This window comes from Mercurialis annua, linkage group LG7 (genome assembly GCF_937616625.2).
Source record: "Mercurialis annua linkage group LG7, ddMerAnnu1.2, whole genome shotgun sequence".
In the NCBI taxonomy this organism is placed as follows: Eukaryota; Viridiplantae; Streptophyta; class Magnoliopsida; order Malpighiales; family Euphorbiaceae; genus Mercurialis; species Mercurialis annua.
The window spans coordinates 39165323-39185238 of NC_065576.1; the positions used below are offsets into that span (position 1 = coordinate 39165323).

The 19916-nt window shown below is 36.6% G+C and overlaps 1 non-coding gene across 1 annotated transcript; it reads right to left on the reverse strand.

The window, feature by feature from the left end:
- Positions 1-723: 723 nt before the first annotated feature.
- LOC126658904 (small nucleolar RNA R71) lies at positions 724-831 on the reverse strand. Its single transcript, XR_007634471.1, has one exon. It is a non-coding gene; the product is annotated as a small nucleolar RNA R71 (small nucleolar RNA).
- Positions 832-19916: the final 19085 nt, after the last annotated feature.

The following is a 19916-nucleotide window of genomic DNA, read 5'->3' on the forward strand; positions in this document are numbered from 1 at the left end:
TAGCTCTATTTTCTGTTTTTATCACTTTTGTTGTTTTTGCTTCTTTCCGGATTTACGCGTGGTTTGTTTGTTGTTGTTTGTGTAGGAGATCGACTATAGTGTATGCACAATACACGAAGGGCCAATCTTCCGCTAGAACCGTTTCAAGACAACCTCGGGAGATTTGAAAGAAGTGTGAGAAGGGAGAATCGTATACCCGTTATCATGGAACATGGGGATGATAACTATGAGGAAGAGCATTATCACCCTCAAGACGATGGAGTGAGGCAACATCCGCCTCCTCCACTCGATGAGAGAAATCGGCAAGAGCAACAAGGTGACAATCACCCTCAAGTTCAAGGCCATCAAGCACAAAGACAAACTTTAGGGGATTTCTTCCTCCCGGATGTGGATAATGCTACCTATGGGTGCTTTGCAAGACCGGTCACCGCGGCTACTTTTGAAATCAAGCCTAGCACGATTCAACTTCTAGAGAATCGGTGCCAATTCTTTGGGTTACCAAGTGAGGATCCGAATGAACACATAGCCAAGTTCTTGGGAGTGTTGGACACGTTCAAGCTCCATAATGTCACCGCCGATCAAATCAAGCTTCGGATGTTTCCATTCTCACTAAGAGATAAGGCTAGCTTGTGGCTTCGATCATTACCTAATGCATCAATCCACAATTGGTGGGATCTTGCTCAAGCTTTCCTTCACAAGTACTTTCCGATGGGGAGAACCGTAAAGTTGACAAAGGACATCATTGATTATTACCAGTATGAGGGGGAATCTCTCTATGAAACTTGGGAGAGGTTCAAGGATCTCCAAAGGCACGTACCTCATCATCGACTTGTAAGGGAGCATGTGCTTCAAATATTCTATTATGGTTTGGGTGAGATTACAAGATCTACCATTGATTCGGCCGCGGGAGGTTCTTTGATGCAAAAGACGCTTGATGAGGCTAATGAGTTGATTGAAAAATTGGCTATGGTGAGTAGCACTTGGTCCTCGGAAAGGAGAAGACCACCGGCTCAAAAGGCATTAATGACGCTTGATCAATCCAAGGAGTTTGAAGCAATGAAAGCTATGAATGCCTCTTTGCAAAGTCAAGTTGATGCCTTGAAGAAGCAAGTGGCTCCACGGAATGCTCCGGTTGCGTATGTCCAAGTAGGTTGTGAGCATTGTGGAGATTTCAATCATGGAAGTAATGAGTGCTATGCCACGGGTCAAACTTGGAGCGAACAAGTGAATTATGTGGGAGGTCAACGCCAAGGGAATGATCCTTACTCGAATACCTATAATCCGGGGTGGAGAAACCATCCTAACTTCGGATGGAGGAATCAAGAGGGCCAAGGCAATGTGCAAGTAAATCAACAAGCGGGCCCTAGTTTCCAAGGAGGAAATAGGCCCCAACAACAAGGTCCTTATCAAGGCCCTTATCATAACCATCAAGGGCAAGGAAACAACTATAGTGGTAGACCTCAACACCCTCCGGGATTCCAACCACAAAAGAATACGGATGAGGGAAATGTGCTTTCCAAGGTACTAGAGAAGTTAGAGAAAATGGAACAAAGGGAGAAGAATCAAGCTTCTACTATCCATCATTTGGAAACTCAAATTTCTCAAATGGCGATTTCGCTTCAAGGAAGACCTCAAGGAGGGTTGCCATCCACTACGGAAAACAACCCTAGAGAGCAAGTTAAGGCGGTAGAGCTCCGAAGCGGGAGAAACCTTGAGAAAGCCAATGGGAAGAAGCATGTTGTTGAGGAGGATGAGCCTCAAGTGATTGTTGATGTAGCAAGCTCAAGCCAAGGACTACCAATGGAATGTGAGGAAGTGGTTATCGAGGTTGAAGAGCCCTATGTGAGGCCACCACCGCCGCCACCGTTTGTACCACCGGTTCCATTCCCAAGCCGGTTAAGGAAAGCTCAAGGGAACGAAAAATTTCACAAGTTCCTTGAGATTTTCAAGAAATTGCAAATCAATCTAAGCTTGGCGGATGCACTTCGGGAGATGCCCCAATATGAAAAATTCTTGAAATACATAATTATGAACAAGCGTAGTTGGGAGCAAGGTGGGACAATACCGCTCACGGAGCATTGTAGTTCCATAATCCAAAGCAACTTACCGATAAAGCTTAAAGAACCAGGGAGTTTTTCTATACCTTGCACTATAGGAAATATGAATGCTATAAATTGCTTGTGTGATCTTGGGGCAAGTATTAATTTGATGCCATTGTTTCTTTTTAGGTCTTTGTTTGGTGATCAACCGGTAAAGCATACCTCGATGGTATTGCAACTTGCCGATCACTCTCTCAAAAAGCCGTATGGGATAGTGGAAGACGTACTCGTTAAAGTGGATAAATTCATCTTTCCGGTGGATTTTGTGATCTTAGACTATGCGGTAGATAAAGAATGTCCTATGATTCTTGGTCGCCCTTTTATGAACACCGGGCGCGCTCTCATTGATGTTCATGCCGGCAAGCTCACCTTGAGAATTGATGAGGAAAGTGTGGAGTTTGATATGAAGAGAGTGATGCGGAATGCCATCGAGGAGGAGGATTGCATGAGAGTTGATTTGGTGGATAAACTTGTTACGGATCAACTTGAAGCAAACATGGAAGCTTTGAATCAAGAAACGGGGGAAATTTTCGAGAAAAGTGAGGGTTCATCAGTGAAGCTCGATCGAGCTCCTATCTGCTCGATCGAGCCCTCCCAGTTTTGCACAAAGGAGGGCTTCGCACATCAAGCTCGATCGAGCTCTACCCTTCGCACAAGGAGCTCGATCGAGCTCCCCAGTTTTGAGGAAATTTTTTTTTCTTTTGGGGTCGCTCAAGTTACGTTTCAATCCGATGAGCCAAGTGATGATTATACCGAAGAAAATGAGCCTCAACCGGAGGAATTGAGCAAGAGCACGGGTGTGGCGCCACCATCTTACAAGGCACCTCCTATTGTTGAAATGAAGCCGCTTCCATCTAATCTCCGGTACACCTTTGTTGGGGAGAATGAGACCTTGCCGATAATCATCTCAAACAAGCTCTCTAAGGATCAAGAAAGGAAGGTTGTGCAAGTAGTGAAAGAGCACGTGTTAGCAATGGGTTGGCAAATCTCCGACATTCGAGGAATAAGTCCTCAAATTGTGATGCATAAGATTAATCTCGAAGACGAGTCAAAGAAGTCGGCTCAAAGGCAACGAAGATTAAATCCGAATATGAAGGAGGTAGTGCACAAAGAGATCGTCAAGCTCCTCGACGCCGGAATAATCTATCCGATTTCGGATAGTGAGTGGGTTAGTCCCATTCAATGTGTTCCTAAAAAGGGCGGTATGACAATGGTGGAGAGTGAAAAAGGAGAGCAAATCTCCACAAGGACGGTAACCGGTTGGCGAGTATGCATCGATTATCGGAAGCTCAATGAGGTAACCCGAAAAGATCATTTTCCGCTACCATTTATCGATCAAATGTTAGAAAGGGTAGCGGGACACAAGTTTTATTGTTTCCTTGATGGGTACTCCGGTTACAATCAAATATTAATCCTCCCGGAAGATCAAGAGAAGACGACATTCACATGCCCCTCCGGTACCTTTGCATACCGGCGAATGCCCTTCGGACTATGCAACGCACCCGCCACATTTCAAAGATGTATGACCTCAATCTTCAACGATATGATTGAAGATATTATGGAGGTGTTCATGGATGACTTCTCAGTGTTTGGCGATTCGTTCGATGGTTGTTTAGCGAATCTAAGGCGGGTTTTAGCACGATGTGTGGAGACAAATTTGGTGCTAAATTGGGAAAAGTGCCACTTCATGGTGGATGAAGGCATTGTACTCGGGCATAGGATATCGGAGGTGGGAATTGAAGTGGATAGGGCAAAGACGGCGGTTATTGAAAAATTAGTCGCTGCGACTACGGTCAAAGGAGTTCGGGCATTTTTGGGCCACGCGGGTTTTTACCGGCGATTCATTAAGGATTTTTCGTCTATTGCACGACCTTTGACAAGTTTGCTAGTAAAAGATGCGTCGTTTGACTTCACAAGGGAATGTCAAGATGCTTTTGAGAAGCTAAAGGAGGCACTTGTGACCGCTCCCATTATATCATCTCCGGATTGGAGTTTGCCTTTTGAGCTAATGTGTGATGCTAGTGACCAAGCATTGGGTTGCGTGTTGGGGCAAAGAAAGGACAAGTGGGTGCATGTGATCTACTACGCTAGTAGAACTATGGCGGGAGCACAACTCAACTATACAACTACCGAAAAGGAGATGTTGGCGGTTGTCTTTGCTCTCGAAAGGTTTAGACAATATTTGCTTGGGTCGAAATGCATCATATACACCGATCATGCCGCTTTACGGTATCTATTCACTAAGCAAGATGCAAAGCCAAGGCTCATTCGGTGGATTCTTCTCATGCAAGAGTTCGATGTAGAAATCCGAGACAAGAAAGGTACAGAGAATGTGGTGGCGGATCACCTTTCGAGATTCGAGAATCCGGAACCAATTCCTATTGGTGTGGAGATTAATGAGCGGTTTACGGACGAAACGCTTATGATGATTCGGGAAGTTGAGACACCATGGTATGCCGATTTTGCAAATTATCTCTCATCGGGAGTCATGCCTCCGGACTTGACATCCCACAAAAGGAAGAAATTCTTATCCGATGTTAAAAGGTACTTGTGGGATGAACCTTTCTTGTTTAAAATATGTGGGGATGGAATGTTGAGACGATGTGTGGCCTTGGGGGAAATGATGCCCATTTTGAGTTCGTGTCATGAGACCGGACATTATGGTTCAGCGAGAACCGCCGCTAGAGTGCTTGAGAGCGGGTTCTTTTGGCCAACCTTATTTCGTGATGCCAAAGAATTTATGGACCATTGTGATCGGTGTCAACGTGTAGGCAACATCTCAAAAAGAGACGAGATGACTTTGACTTCGGTTCAAGAAGTGGAGATATTTGATGTATGGGGTATAGATTTCATGGGGCCTTTTTCGGTTTCATTCAAAAACCAATACATTTTGGTATGTGTGGATTATGTTTCAAAATGGGTAGAAGTGGAGGCTTTGCCCACTAATGATGCTAAAGTGGTGTTGAGTTTTCTTAAGCGGCTAGTGAATCGGTTTGGGACTCCTAGAGTGGTTATTAGTGACGGTGGTTCGCATTTTTGCAATCGGCAATTTCAAGCTCTTATGAAGAAGTACAATGTACATCACCGGGTCGCCACACCTTATCACCCCCAAACGAGTGGCCAAGTTGAGGGTTCGAACCGTGAATTGAAAAGAATCCTAAAGAAGACGGTGAATGGATCCCGGAAAGATTGGTCTTTGAAATTGGATGATGCATTGTGGGCGTATAGGACGGCCTACAAAACTCCACTCGGTATGTCACCATTCCGTATTGTTTATGGGAAGGCGTGTCATCTTCCTCTAGAGCTTGAGCATAGAGCGTATTGGGCTATTAAGAAGTTGAACTTTGACTTTAAGAAGGCGGGGGAAAAGCGGTTGCTACAATTGAATGAGTTAGATGAATTCCGCTTCATGGCATATGAGAACGCAAAGCTCTATAAAGAGAAAACGAAGCGATGGCATGATGCTCACATCTCCCAAAAGGTATTAGAGGTTGGTTCGTTTGTACTTTTTTACAATTCACGTTTGAGGCTGTTTCCGGGTAAATTGAAATCTCGATGGAGTGGCCCATTCAAAATCCGGAATGTGGCGAGTCACAGTGCGGTGGAATTGGAGAATTCTAAGGGTGAGACTTTCAAGGTTAATGGCCACCGGTGTAAGCCGTATCTTGGGCCTTTGACTAACCGAGTGGAAGACGAGGTCTCTTTCACTACTCCTACTTGAGTTCACCGTGTGATAGTCGAGCTTTCGACTTTAAACAAGCGCACTCGAGAGGCAATCTCGAGAGGTTCGATTTCTTAGCTTTCATTTCATGTTTTTAGTTGTGATTTTGAATTTTTAGGTGTTTGATTTCTTGGTTTTTATGTGTTTGATTTCTTAGTTTTTGTTCAAGTTAATGCCGGGTGTGTTTCGTTTTTGGTGTGTAGGTATTTCGCGGAAAAAATTCAATTTTTCGAGTCTCAAACAGGAGGAGCTCGATCGAGCTCCATTTTTCCACTTAGAACTCGATCGAGCTCTCAGCAGCTCCAAGCTCAATTGAGCTTCGCATCATGGGCTCGATCGAGCTCTAAGGTTAAATGAGGGAGCTCGATCGAGCCCCACTTAAAAAAAAGGGGGGAATTTTGAATTTTGGGGGTCTTAAGCTTATTGGTCCAAGAAATTTCACATGGATGGGTAAGTTGGAATCATCTACACCTTTCAAAAGAAATGCATTTGACTTGGATAGGTGAAGTGCATCATCTCCACCTTTCAACTTTCAAATTCAAAAGCAAGTGTGTTTCTTTGCCATAAATGTCCATTCCCACTTCATCTTCTTCTTCACTTCTTTTCCAAGATTAGAATCTCTACACTTTTCATCTCTCTTCAAGAACACCATAGCTAAACACTCTCCATCACCTACAAACACCACTAAACTCCGGCGAAGCTTCAATTTTTTCTCACTTCCGACTACCCTTTTGCTTGCTCTAGCCATGGGTAACACTAAGAAGCCAACCCGATCTCATGGAAGCTCCAAGGAACATCAAGACCCCCCTACTCGAACCACTCGTGCTCCAAGAAAGCTCACCGCCTCCGGGTCAAGGACTTTCAGTTCCAACACGCCGGCTTCGCTCACCAAGCGATTTAATGCACCTTTTGAAATTCGCTCCGTTGCGGAAGGCGAGCGATTTGAGCAACTTGTGAAAAAAGGGCTTGCAACTCCTTTTCAAATTTATTGGGACGCGATGGACAAATTGGGAATTCGAGAGGAAGTCAAGGATCATCTTGATACTTTGCAATTGGATAAGGTGGCGGAATTATCACATGAATATAGTGAAGCTTTGACATATGAGTTCTTTACCACACTACACCTAACCGAAGGGTTCAAGTATCAATTTTCTTATCGGTTAAATGGGCATGAATGTACTTACTCATGGGAGGAAATGGAAGATGATTTCAACATGGTCGATAGCGGAATCAAGACTTGGCATTCGGGGATGGAATATGATGTGGACACCGTTTGGAAGGAGCTCACGGATCTTACTCCCTACAACTCCAACACGGCAAAAATCAATGAGGTCAAGGATACCGCTTGGGTAGTAGTGATGAAATGGTATGGTCACACATTTTGTGGCCGGAATGAGTATAGTAAAGTGGCAAGGGAGGATTTGCTAGCGTTTCATGCAATGCTCCATCCGGAAGATATTGGGTGCCAAGTGAACTCCGTTTTCCGGTTCATGAAGTTGTTGTTTAAGGCACCGGAGACAAACAAGACAAACAAGAAGAATGGTTTTGGATGGTTTGTGATGTTTTTAGCTAGAAAGATTGAGGATTTCGATTGGAGCAAGGTGAAGTTAGAAACTCCAAGAATGATAAATGTGGAGCACCTTGCGGCATCATCATTTGTCAAAAATGGCAAAATTGTGCCTTATTTTGAGAGGGTTGCTTATGTGGCTCGCCATGCTGCTAGAAAGGAGCCCACTAAAGAGCAAGAGGAAGTGCCTATCCAAAGGCCACAAAAGGAGAGTGTGAGGAGGAAAGATAAAAACGTGGCGGAATCAAGCGCCCAAGGTGAAGATCAAGGTGGTGAGCAATTTCCGGTGTGGGAGTCTTTTCCCGAGGGCGAATTCCAAGAGCAACCACAAGCGCCGGAAAGTTTCGAGGCGGAACAACGCCGATTCATGAAAGAGCAAAGGGAAATGTGGAAATACATACGGGCTAGGCAAAGACGCCAAGAGGAGAAGCTTAGAGATCACTTCATTGAAAGGTATGTTATTCTACCATCTTAAAAAGCCATGAATAGAAAAATATACTAATTTACATTATTGTTTCTCATATTATAAGATCAAGCGAAAGCGCAAATGTAATGCAAATTACGGATGACGACAGTAGCAAAACAATAGTTGTACAAGAAGAGGCGGCCATTAATCGAAAAACCATTCAACAACTACTTGAAATTATGGACAATCCAGAAGATGAGGTAATAAATACTTGAAAAAATTAATTTAATTTCTGCTAAGTACTAATATATTTATTATTGTATAGGAACCACGGGATTTTACTGTTCGAGCAAAAATTGAAAAGATTCAAAGCGAATTTGGATGGTACTACGTTACCTGTAATAGGTGTCACTCTAAGTTAAAGAAAGAAGGAGCCATGTTAAGATGCGACAATTGCGACAAAAATTGCATTTACCCCATCATGAGGTAGTAAAAAATAATTTAATTGATTTAACCAGGGGCGGAGGCAGGGAGGGTCGAGCCCGGTCGGCCGCCACCCCTGATCCGGACGGCGACCTTAAGGAGGGTAACCCAGCTGTCTGGGTCGCCCTCCCTGAGCAAGGGCGAGCCCTGCTCTTGTCTTCTGCAAAAAGCGGCAGCTCTGTTTCAAACAGAGCTGCCCTAATTTTTTTCTTATTTGTTAGGTACCAAACGACATGTCGTTTGGTCCCTAATTTTTCTTCAGCTTTGTTTGAAAATTTCAAGGGCCAGATATGCATTTGGCCCTTGTTTGAGTTATTATGCGTACTGTCAGCTTATAATCAAAGCATTTAAGCATTACCTTTTTATTTTACTCATCAATTATGAAACCCTAACCTAAATATCTTTAACTCTTCAATTCTTCCGCTATTCTCTAACTATTTCCCATTTATTTTCTTTTCTTTATCAAACCAAATATTTTCCTTCGAGTAAGTTGTTTTTCTTTTCCTATATTTTATTTATGTAAATTACTTTTGTTTACATAATTATGTAATGATTGTATTAAATTGTATTTTTAGGTTTTTTTTATTGATATAATCATGGAAAATGATGGAATAGACAAGACTACAACTAGGGGTGTGCACGGTTCGGTTCGGTTCGGAGTGCACTTTACCATAACCGAACCAAACCACCCCTAATAAATGAAAACCAAACCACCCCTAATAAATGAAAACCAAACCACCTACTTCGGTGAATGGTTTTTTCGGTTCAGTACACCGAAATTTCGGTTTTAACCGACCGAACCAAACCATTTAACCGAAATTTTAGAAGCATCAAACTTTAAAAAAAATTCAAAACGAAAATAAGAATACAGATCTGAAAATCAAAATTACAGATTCAACAATAATTCAAACCAAATACTCTACAATTACAAATTCTTAAGGCATAAACTAAAATATGCTTATCACTCAAAAACTAAGAACTATGACAAAAAAACTCAAAATATCAGAACATAAATTAGCAATTCATCATTGCCGGCGACATGTGAACGGTCTCCACTGTTCTCCGATCTCTGGTCATCGTCATCTTTAATTACTCGCCGAACTTCACTCCTCTGATATCTCGAATATACAGATGCCAGGAAAGAGCATGAGTGAGGCGGAGATAAAAAAGAGATGGAGTGAGGCGGAGATAAATGAAGCAGAGATAAAGAAATATGGAGTGAGAGGAAGAAACTTAGAAAAAATATAGAAAATGAAAGTGAAGGTAAGGATGTGGGTTTGAGGCGGTGCAGTGTTAAGTGAAATGTTAGGGTTTTGAAATTTATAGAGTATATATAGTGTCTTATGAAAATGACCAAATTAACCCTTTACAATTTATATTATTTTGGTTTTTTTGGTTCGGTTCGCTGTCCGAACCCTAAAACCAAACCGAAACCGAAAACTGTAATTTTTGAAAATTCAAAACCAAACCACTCCATTTTAACCATTTTTCTTTCGGTTTGGTTCGGTTCGGTGTGGTTTGACTCGGTTTTTCGGTTCGACTCGGTTTTTGCTCACCGCTAACTACAACAAGTAAGTGTTTTTTTATTGTCATTTTATTTTTATTTGTTAATTATTGATGAATCTTGGTGTTGTGATTTTATATGATAAGTGAATTGCTAAGTTAATATTACTTGATGAGTCAAATTTAAGTGAATTGATGGGTTTTTGATTTTTTATTTTTCTTGTGAAATTTTTAGATAAAAAGAGAAGTAGAACTTTGTTGGGTTTTTACCAAAATGTGCCTAGGAATGTTGATTCTAGTAATCCATCATCTTCAGAAGCAACTAATATTCAGCATAAGAAAAATCATATAGAATTTAATCCGGATGAACTTATTGCCGATCCTGGGAATCGAAAATGTATTGAAAGGTTTCATTCAACAATTAGAGATCAAGTTAGGAGGGAATATTTGTTAAAGGGTTCATGTCAACCACTTGGCCATAATTTTCCAAGAAAAAAACAAGGAAAAGACATGAGAAATTTTAAAGAAGCATGGTTCAAGAAGCTTCTTTGGTTAGAGTATAGTGTGGAAAAGGACTCGGCATATTGTTTATATTGTTATCTCTTTGCTTGTCCTACTTCAAGAAGTGAAATTTTTACAAATAAAGGATTTAACAATTGGAAACATGCAATTGAAACTTTTAATGAACATGTTGGCCAAGTAAGAAGTGTTCATAATGACGCAAGACGCCACTGTGAGGATTTTCAAAATCAACGACAAAGCATTTCTCATGTTTTAAGTACTCAAAGTCGTGAATTGGAAAATGCTTATAGAATTCGTTTGACAACGTCTTTACATGTTGTTCGCTTTCTTCTTTTACAAGGTCTAGCATTTCGTGGTCATGATGAGGCTTCTAACTCCTCAAATCAAGGGAATTTTTTGGAGCTAATGACATGGTATGCGAAAAGGGATGAAAGAGTGAGAAATGTTGGTGATAATGCTCCAAGGAATAATCAAATGACATCTCCAGATGTTCAAAGAGATTTGGTTAATGCTTGTGCCTCGCAGACAATATTAGTCATGCTCACTGAACTTGGAGATAGGAATTTCTCCTTACTTATTGACGAGGCTAGGGATAAGTCAATAAAAGAACAGATGGCAGTAATTTTGAGGTTTGTGAACAAGAAGGGTGAAGTAATTGGAAGATTTCTTGCTATTGAGCATGTTACTGACACTTCTTCCATTGCTTTGAAATCAGTTTTGGATATGTTGTTTGCTCGTCATGGTTTATCTATTTCTAGATTACGGGGTCAAGCATATGATGGAGCATCCAATATGAGAGGAGAGTTCAATGGATTGAAGGCAATTATTCAAAGAGAAAACCCATTTGCCTTTTATGTTCATTGCTTTGCCCATCAACTACAACTGGTAGTTGTTTCTGTTGCGAAGAATATTCCAATTATTTGTGACTTTTTTACCTACACAAGTATGATTGTCAACATAGTTAGTGCTTCTTGCAAGAGGAGAGATGCATTGCAGAAAAATCATCATGAGATTACCTTACAGCAGTTAGAAGATGGTGAGATTTTTTCTGGGAGAGGTAAGAACCAAGAGGCCAATCTTGCTAGACCAGGTGATACTCGTTGGGGTACACATTATGTCACATTGATCCGTTTGTTGTCTATGTGGGATTCAGTCTTATGGGTTTTGGAAAAAGTCTATCAAGATGGTCCCATTTTAGAACAAAAGGGCACTGCAAGTAGCTTGATTGAAAAGATGGAGAATTTCCGTTTTGTCTTTATTCTTCATTTAATGATCAAGATGTTGGGTGCAACAAATGCCTTGTCAAAGGCCTTACAACAGAAAGATCAGAATATTATTACTGCTATGAACTTGATTGAAACATTGAGAGATGTGCTACAACAATTGCGGGTGAATGGATGGGATGCTTTATTACAAGAGGTCACTATATTTTGTCACAAAAATTGCACTCTGGTGCTTGACATGGAAGAGCAGATACCAATTCGGGGGCGATCTCGTCGTGAGGGGCAATTGGTAACCTACTATCATCATTATCATAATGAGATTTTTCTTGCTGTTATTGATTTGCTGGCTACTGAGATGAGTAACAGGTTTTCTGAAACCAGCGCAACCTTATTGAGGTACATTTCATGTCTTGATCCTAGAAACTCATTTGCTAGATTTGATTAGAACAAATTGATTTGTCTTGCTGAGCTATATTCCGATGATTTTTCCTCCACTGACTTGGGCATCTTGAAAAATGAGCTTCATACTTATTTTCATGATGTGAGCAAAAGTTCTGATTTTGCTAGTTGTGATGATCTTGCTAGCCTTGCAATAAAGATGGTTAAAACTGGTAGACAGTTAGTGTTTTTTTTGGTTTATCGCTTGATAGAGTTGGCTTTGATCCTACCGGTGGCTACAGCATCCGTTGAGAGAGCTTTTTCAGCAATGAACATTATCAAGACGGATTTACGCAACAGAATGGGAGATGAGTGGATGAATGATATGATGGTATGCTACATTGAGAGGGGGATATTTGCCACAATTGATGATGAAGATATTTTACAATATTTTCAAAACAAGCAAAACCGGAGAATTCAACTTCCGTCTCAGAACCACTCCTCTACTTAGTATTATGTTGGTTTTATGTGTTTTTTTGTTGCTATAAAACTCCACTATTTAGCGTGTTATTTTGTCGCTATAAAACTTTATTATTTAGCGTGTTATTTTGTCGCTATAAAACTCGATTATTTAGCGTGTTATTTTGTATATCACTCCTCTACTTAGTGTGTTATTGGTTTTATGTGTTATTTTATTTAGCGTATCTTTTTTATTTTACTATTTTAAATTTCGCCCCTCTTATATTTGAATCCTGGCTCCGCCACTGGATTTAACTATATACAATTATTCACTAATATACTTTCTACAGATACAAATTACAAGTGGAAGTCAATGATAATACAGAAACTACAACGTTTGTAATATTCGACAATGACGCCAAGCGCTTCTAAGGATGATTGCGGAAAAAATGTCCAACAAACAACAAAAAGATTTTGAAATTCCAGAAGAATTACAAAGAATAATCGGCAAAAGATTTCTTTTCAAAATAAACATGAATGAATGGAATTTAAAAAAAGGATACCAAAGTTTTAGAGTGACAAGAATCTTGTTGGAGGAACAAGAAAGCCAAGATCAACCATCGCAACAACAAATAATTCAGGTAAACCACACATTGTTTAAGTAATATTGTTTTATTAAATTAATTTTATCATATAGCATATAGTATTTTGTATATTTAACAACTTTCATCAACCAAACAAAACAGAAGATTAAGAAGGAAAAAGAGACAATTACAAGTTCAATAGAAACAGACAAAGGATCAAATTCAGAAAGTCAAAGCGAGGAAAATTTAGAAGATGATTTAGAAAGTAATGAAGAAAATGTCGGTAAAGTAATAAAAGAAGTTGCACACAATGAAAAGGAAGTCGAAAGTGAACAAATATTTGATGAACAACTTCCTTACAAATCAAGAAGTAAAAAACAAAAGATGATGACAGCGCTCGAATAAGAGCGGCACAGGTTAGAATATTTATTTTTGTTATTTACGGTTTATTAGTAATATGAAATTTTCAATTTGCTTTTTATTCAAGATAATTAGGTTTTTGTGTATAGTTTTGTTGTTGATGAATAACCGGTAGAGTTTTTAATAATGTTAATTATGATGAATTTTTACTATTAATATAAATTGGAAAAGCTGTTTTACATTAGTTTAAGCACTAACTAAAGAGTTATCTTTTGGCATAAATGTGATCAAGAATGCAATTTGTGTTTTTTGGTTGTTGGTATAGACGACCATTATTAATATCTAATCCCTTATCTTGGTTATATGATCAGATTCCAAGTTTTTTATGGGAATGTTTCAGGAGGTACTGTTTGGGAATGACGCTGCTGGTTATGAGCCCTTTACTATTTCATTTGATTGGATTTCGTTTTGTCCAAAGGAGATATATTATGTTGCTTGGATTTCTTTTTGTCCTGATTTATTATTTTTATTGGTTTTCTTTTTGTCCTGATAACATTCATTGTTATTACCTTATTTGATGTTCCGATGCTTTATAAGACAATCAATTTTGTTTGTGATATCTGAATCCCACAAATGTTTTATTTGTGATGTCTGGATTCCATAAATACAATAATAATTGGCATTGTTGGCAAAGTCTATGATAGTTGGCATTATTCTATATTGTTGTTGATTATAATAGCTTTCTGTTGTTGATTAGTTGGCTTTCTGGCATTAGTAATTCTTTAACGACCTGTAAATATGTCAAATAGCTTTCTGTCAAAATAAAGAGTTGGTTTATATTATTATATTTGAATAGGAGATAATTTCTTTTAATTGTTAGATATCACAACCGGAATAAAATAGCAAATCAGTAAGCATAAAAATTGAGTATTAGTCAGGTCTTATAATTACCTCAAATTCAACTATCATAATTAGTATCAATCAATTTATGGCATAGTCCTAATTAAGTCATTAAACATCAAAATACCACTTTTCAGTCTTATCACATTGCAAGTTGCTGAAGGTTTTCAAAAAAATTAACCACATTATTGAATTAAAGTTCTTTTATAACTATGCATCAGTTTTAAAAGAACAAGGCGATCTTCATGAACTTTATCCGTGACAATTATTTATTAAATGTGTTTTCTCCAAAATTAAGTGCTGGCTTTTATTATTATATATTTGTTTTTGGGATAATTTCTTATGATTATTAGTTTTAATGTTATTAAGAAATACAATTTTATAAAGCATCAAAAATTATAAATTAAACTCAAATAAAAAGCAAAATTACGAATTTCACTCAAGAAAATCTATCATTCTACTACTATTATGTTATAGGGGTAGAAATTCGTAATCATTCTCTCATTAATTTATGAACTATTTAATTAAAAAAAACAATTAATTTTGAATCTTAAAAAAAATATCCATCTAATTTTTAAAATATGCAAATTGTACATCTAAATCTTCTATAACAAACTCTATATATCTATCTAATACGTTTTTATGCAAACTCTATAACTAAAAAATTTCTATAAATCAACCTCTACATCTAATTCTTATATCATTCAAACTCTACAACTAATCCTTTCATAATGTTAAGTCTATCCAATTTGTTTATTACGCAAACCCTGGCTCTATATAAGTTCAAATATTTCAATAATAAGTCATTCAATTTATTTTTTACTAAAAAGCATCAATGGAGCATAAACTACCTATTGAAGAACAATTATGTGGTTCAGGTAACAATTAAACATTAAATTTAAAGATTTCAATTCTGTTTTTTCAATTAGAGTTAGCATAGTTATTTGCATACAGATAATTAGGGTTGATATACTTATATATAGAATGCACACAGAATTTGGAGAAACAATTTAGGCAGAATGTCTCATGGTATGTACGAGAATGGAGATGGGTTTGATGCTCAAAACACCCATACCAAAGAACGTGCCGTATTTTTTAATATAGCTATCAAAATTGATGAGTTAATGGGTCAACTTTTATTTTTTTTATTGATAAAATATTAAATATAATTAACACTTTAATATTCTAAAGTACTACTAAATCTTATTATCACTATTGCTATAACATTAATTATACTGATACTAATTTCATACTTTTATTTTATTTTCTGCAGATACGGTGTCACTGATACAAACAAATATGAAAAATTTGACATTTTCTTTTAAAATTCTTCGAAAAATAGCTACAAAAATGAAAAAAAATCAAGCATAGAAGATTTACAAAATTTTCAATTAATGTAAGTATAGCTTTAATATAGAAAGAAATCTAATCACCTATATTTTTTTTACAGGTCATTCAAATTTTATATTGCAACTCAAAATTCAAATTATTTGAAAAATTTGAACCTTGAGTTTCTTTTATATATATATTCATATGTCATGTTAAACAAAATCAATATAATATGATATTAAAATATAAAAGAGCCAATAACAAATATGCTCTTTTTATTATTGGAATCTATCAATATATTTTTTCAGGAAAATTAGTGCAAGGACTTCGTAATCTAAAGCAGTCTTATAAAAAAGGAAACAAGCATGCAGGTTTTGCATATGCGGTAATCAGACACGCATTTTACAGTGGAATAGGAACATCAATTTTATTATCAATTGCGAAAGAACCAGATCATACAAGAAAATTTGATGAATATCGTAAAGTATTGAGAAGTATGGTACCTGATCCACATTTCATTATCAAAAGTGGCTGCAGACAGATTTGCATGGAAACAAAAGAAGGTCATTGGAGAGATAAACAACAAATACCAATAGAACAAATAAAATACAAAAAATGTATCGTATATATTCAATATTTTAAAACAATTCATTATTAGGATTGTTAGATAGATTTTTTTTATTAGATTATAAATTATGAATTTTAATTTTTAGAAATTATTTATATTATTTATTCAAAATTTAATCACTTAAAAAACTATATCTAAATTTGATTCCGCGCAAATGCGCGGGGTTTACGACTAGTGATAATAATCTTTGAGAAAAACAAAGTATGATAATAAATTCTATTAATTAAATATAATTAATTAATAAGTTATAAGACATTATTTAGATTATTTTTGTAAACATCTTGATGGTTTAAATAAAAAGAGACAGAGTGCTTCTTTACTTGCTCATAAATAATGTGTATTTATTTCATATAATTTACACTCTCCAATTGCAAATTAAACTCTTAATGATATATTTATTTCTATTATTTTGAAACTTCTCTTTCAATTAAACTCTTAGACTTTTAATTATTAAGAAAATGAGTCCTATTAGCTTAACATTCTTATTAAAATGGATACTTAATGCATACAAAGCTAATCTGTCACGACCCAATTTCATGAATCGTGACCGGCGCTAGGGTATGGGTATGGTCGTACCAAAACCCGTAACAAGCCTCGCGGAAATCAAATAAACATTTAAACCTGCAGGAACTGCTCGGGGGCAACCGAGACTCCAACATAAGTCTAGCAATTTATATTACAGTTCTAATATAAATAACTTAAATATCTGAAACGTTCAACGGCATGCCTTAAATATAATTATAAAATAATTCAAATTAGTAAACATGCCAATAATAAATAATTGGACAAAACGACACTCCCAATGTACAATAACCAAAGTAATATATAAACTAGTTCTACTGCGGTGGTCTAAGAGTTCGAAAACAGTAACTAGTTTAAATAATATAAAATCTCTGAGGAATCAAAAGAATCGGAGTGGAACAGCTTTCAAATCATAAACCTGGAAAATTTGGGAAAACAACGGGGTCAGATATACTGAGATGAGTTCGCAATACTATTTACATTTATTAAGTTTAAAATCCTTAAATCAAAATATTTTATACTAATATAGTATGATTATGGAAAACAGTATTGAAATGATCCCAGCGTAAGTATGACATAGCATACTGATAAACCCAGAGTGGACGGGAACAAATCCTCGTCATATATATACCAGCGTAAGCAAAACTTTAGTCTGCCGATCCCAGAGTACTTACAGGTGCACACAGTCTCGATACAAGCCTATCGAGCAGCTCGTTTCAATCCATATCCATAATCCGTAAAAACAGTTTAAAACAATTTATAATATTAAAATATGATGCGATACTTAATAAAGCGGTAAATAGCACTACAAACTCACTGCTTGCTTATCCACGTGATACTTGGCAAACAGCTAACCCTGCGTAGACTCCGAAGCACGAGTAGTCGACGGGTCTAAAATAATAAATAAGTTAATATCTGACAACCCCTAACTCTAAGATTACTAGACTCCACATAGGACTAGTACAAATAAAAAGACAGATAAAATCACAGAGAAACACAATTCTCAAAATAAATTATAATGTCATAATAATTCTATTGGAGTTAATGACCATTGTATTCTTCATTTGCTAATTATTTCTCAAATTACCCCCAAAAAATAATTAATTATCATTTAGTACCTTTCAGACCGCGGAACTGTTCCGCGGTTTGAGTAAACCGCGGAACTGTTCCGCGGTCTGGCTTACGTGGCTCCTCGCTGGCCAATCAGGGAGGAGCCACATGGGCAAAGAAAACCGCGGAACACTTACGCGGTTTGCTTTGTCCAACGTGGCAAACCGCGGAAGTGTTCCGCGGTTTGCTCCACCTGCGTCCAGGTGGAGCCACGTGTGCAGACCGCGGAACAGTTCCGCGGTTTACCCCAAGCCGCTTAAGTGTTCTGCGGTCTGCATGGCACAAATGAAGAAAAAAACTTAATCGGGGGCTAATTTAAGAAATTTTCTTAATTTTATAAATAAATATGTCATTAACCCAGACTATTGAGTTCGCACTTAAAATCCAATCCGAAAATATTACTAAAATAATATTTAAATAATAGTTAAAATAAGTTCCTCAAATAGGGGGTTAGCCGAGTTTCTAAAACTACCAAACTAATCCCACATGTCGGGCGACCCAAGTCTAACCCGACCCAACCATTTAACCAGAATTATAAACCACAGTTTATAATTATAATTTGATAAAATATTAATCAAATATCAAAATGGAACTCAATAGCTTGAACCAAAGTAATCAATAATTTTCGGAAAAATACCTCACTAAAATAATTTAATAATTAATTATAAATTAAATTATAAATTTAGTTAAATTGGCACGTCAAGCCAATAATAAAAATTAACAATTATCCAAGTAATTATTCATTTAAAAAATTATAAAATAACTTATTGTTTTTATAATAATCAAAAACAATTTAAATTATAATCGATACTAATATTATTTTTAAATTTAAAATAATTTAATCGACCAAATTGATATTTGAAAGTTTGGTTCTAAAATTGTATGTAATCAATTAACAGACTAAAAAAACATGGAAATAAATTGAGACCAACCAAGTAATTGACAAACAGAAACCAATCCAATATGGTTCACAACGTTTGGATCGAACCAAGCAACAATAAATTATGAAACTATGGCCAAAGGATTAGTGAACTCTCAGAGTAAAATAACAATTGATTTCAGTGTCCACACCTCAAGCCACATGATTACTTTAGCCCGGACAATAAACAATTTCAATAAAATCAAACAATGGCCATCAATATTTAAATATCAAAACAGTCGCCAAAACCCAACTCACATGAGTTCACGACCAAACGACGAACCCGATTAACAGTACCCAATTACTTCTTTAAATCAAAAAGAACAACAAACTTAAGGTAACCTTCAACTAATGAATTAAGAATAATCTCCTAACAAGCATGAAACATACTAATAAAATATGAACAACATTGACAGCAACCATATTAAAACATTCACAGTTTTTAACAAAATAATACGGTGAGACGACGACGATTCTAACGAATAGAATAACGTACCGTTGTAAAATCCAAGACTATAAAATTGTAGAAAATCGAGTCTAGAATGGCTAATTTCAACAAGCTTTTGAGAAGAGATTGCAGCGTTTTTCTTCAGAAAAAGCTAGAGAAAAGTGACGGCTAGGGTTGATGGAAGTGTAAGATTAATAAAATTAGGTTTAAAGAATAATCTAAATACTTAAGGAAAAACGTTGCAGAATAAATAACAATTGTTTTCAATTTAAATAATATGACTTGGTTAAGCATGGAGGGAATAAACAATTCCATGTGTGAATGGGCTGAATAATGTGAATTTATTTAATTAATGGCCAAGGCAAACATGAGCCTAATTTGTTCTATGTTATGTTATTTTATTTTATTTTTTTATTGACAATGTGTATGGCTAAAAATTAATAATGCATGACATAATCTATTTATTTATTTATTTATTTTGAATAAACATTAAGCATGGTTAACATATTAAATTTTATAATACAAATCAAACACGACTCGAACTACGACCGAATCAACGAACGACTCAAATAATATTAAATAAAAATATTTAATAATAATATTAATAAATTACCTAAACCTCGACGGAATGCAAAAAAAATTAAATTAAAAATATAAAAAAATAATTTAAAATAATAAAATAAAAATACGGGATATTAAATTCTCCCCAACTTATTAAAAATTCGTCCTCGAATTTAACATAAAACAACTCCAAT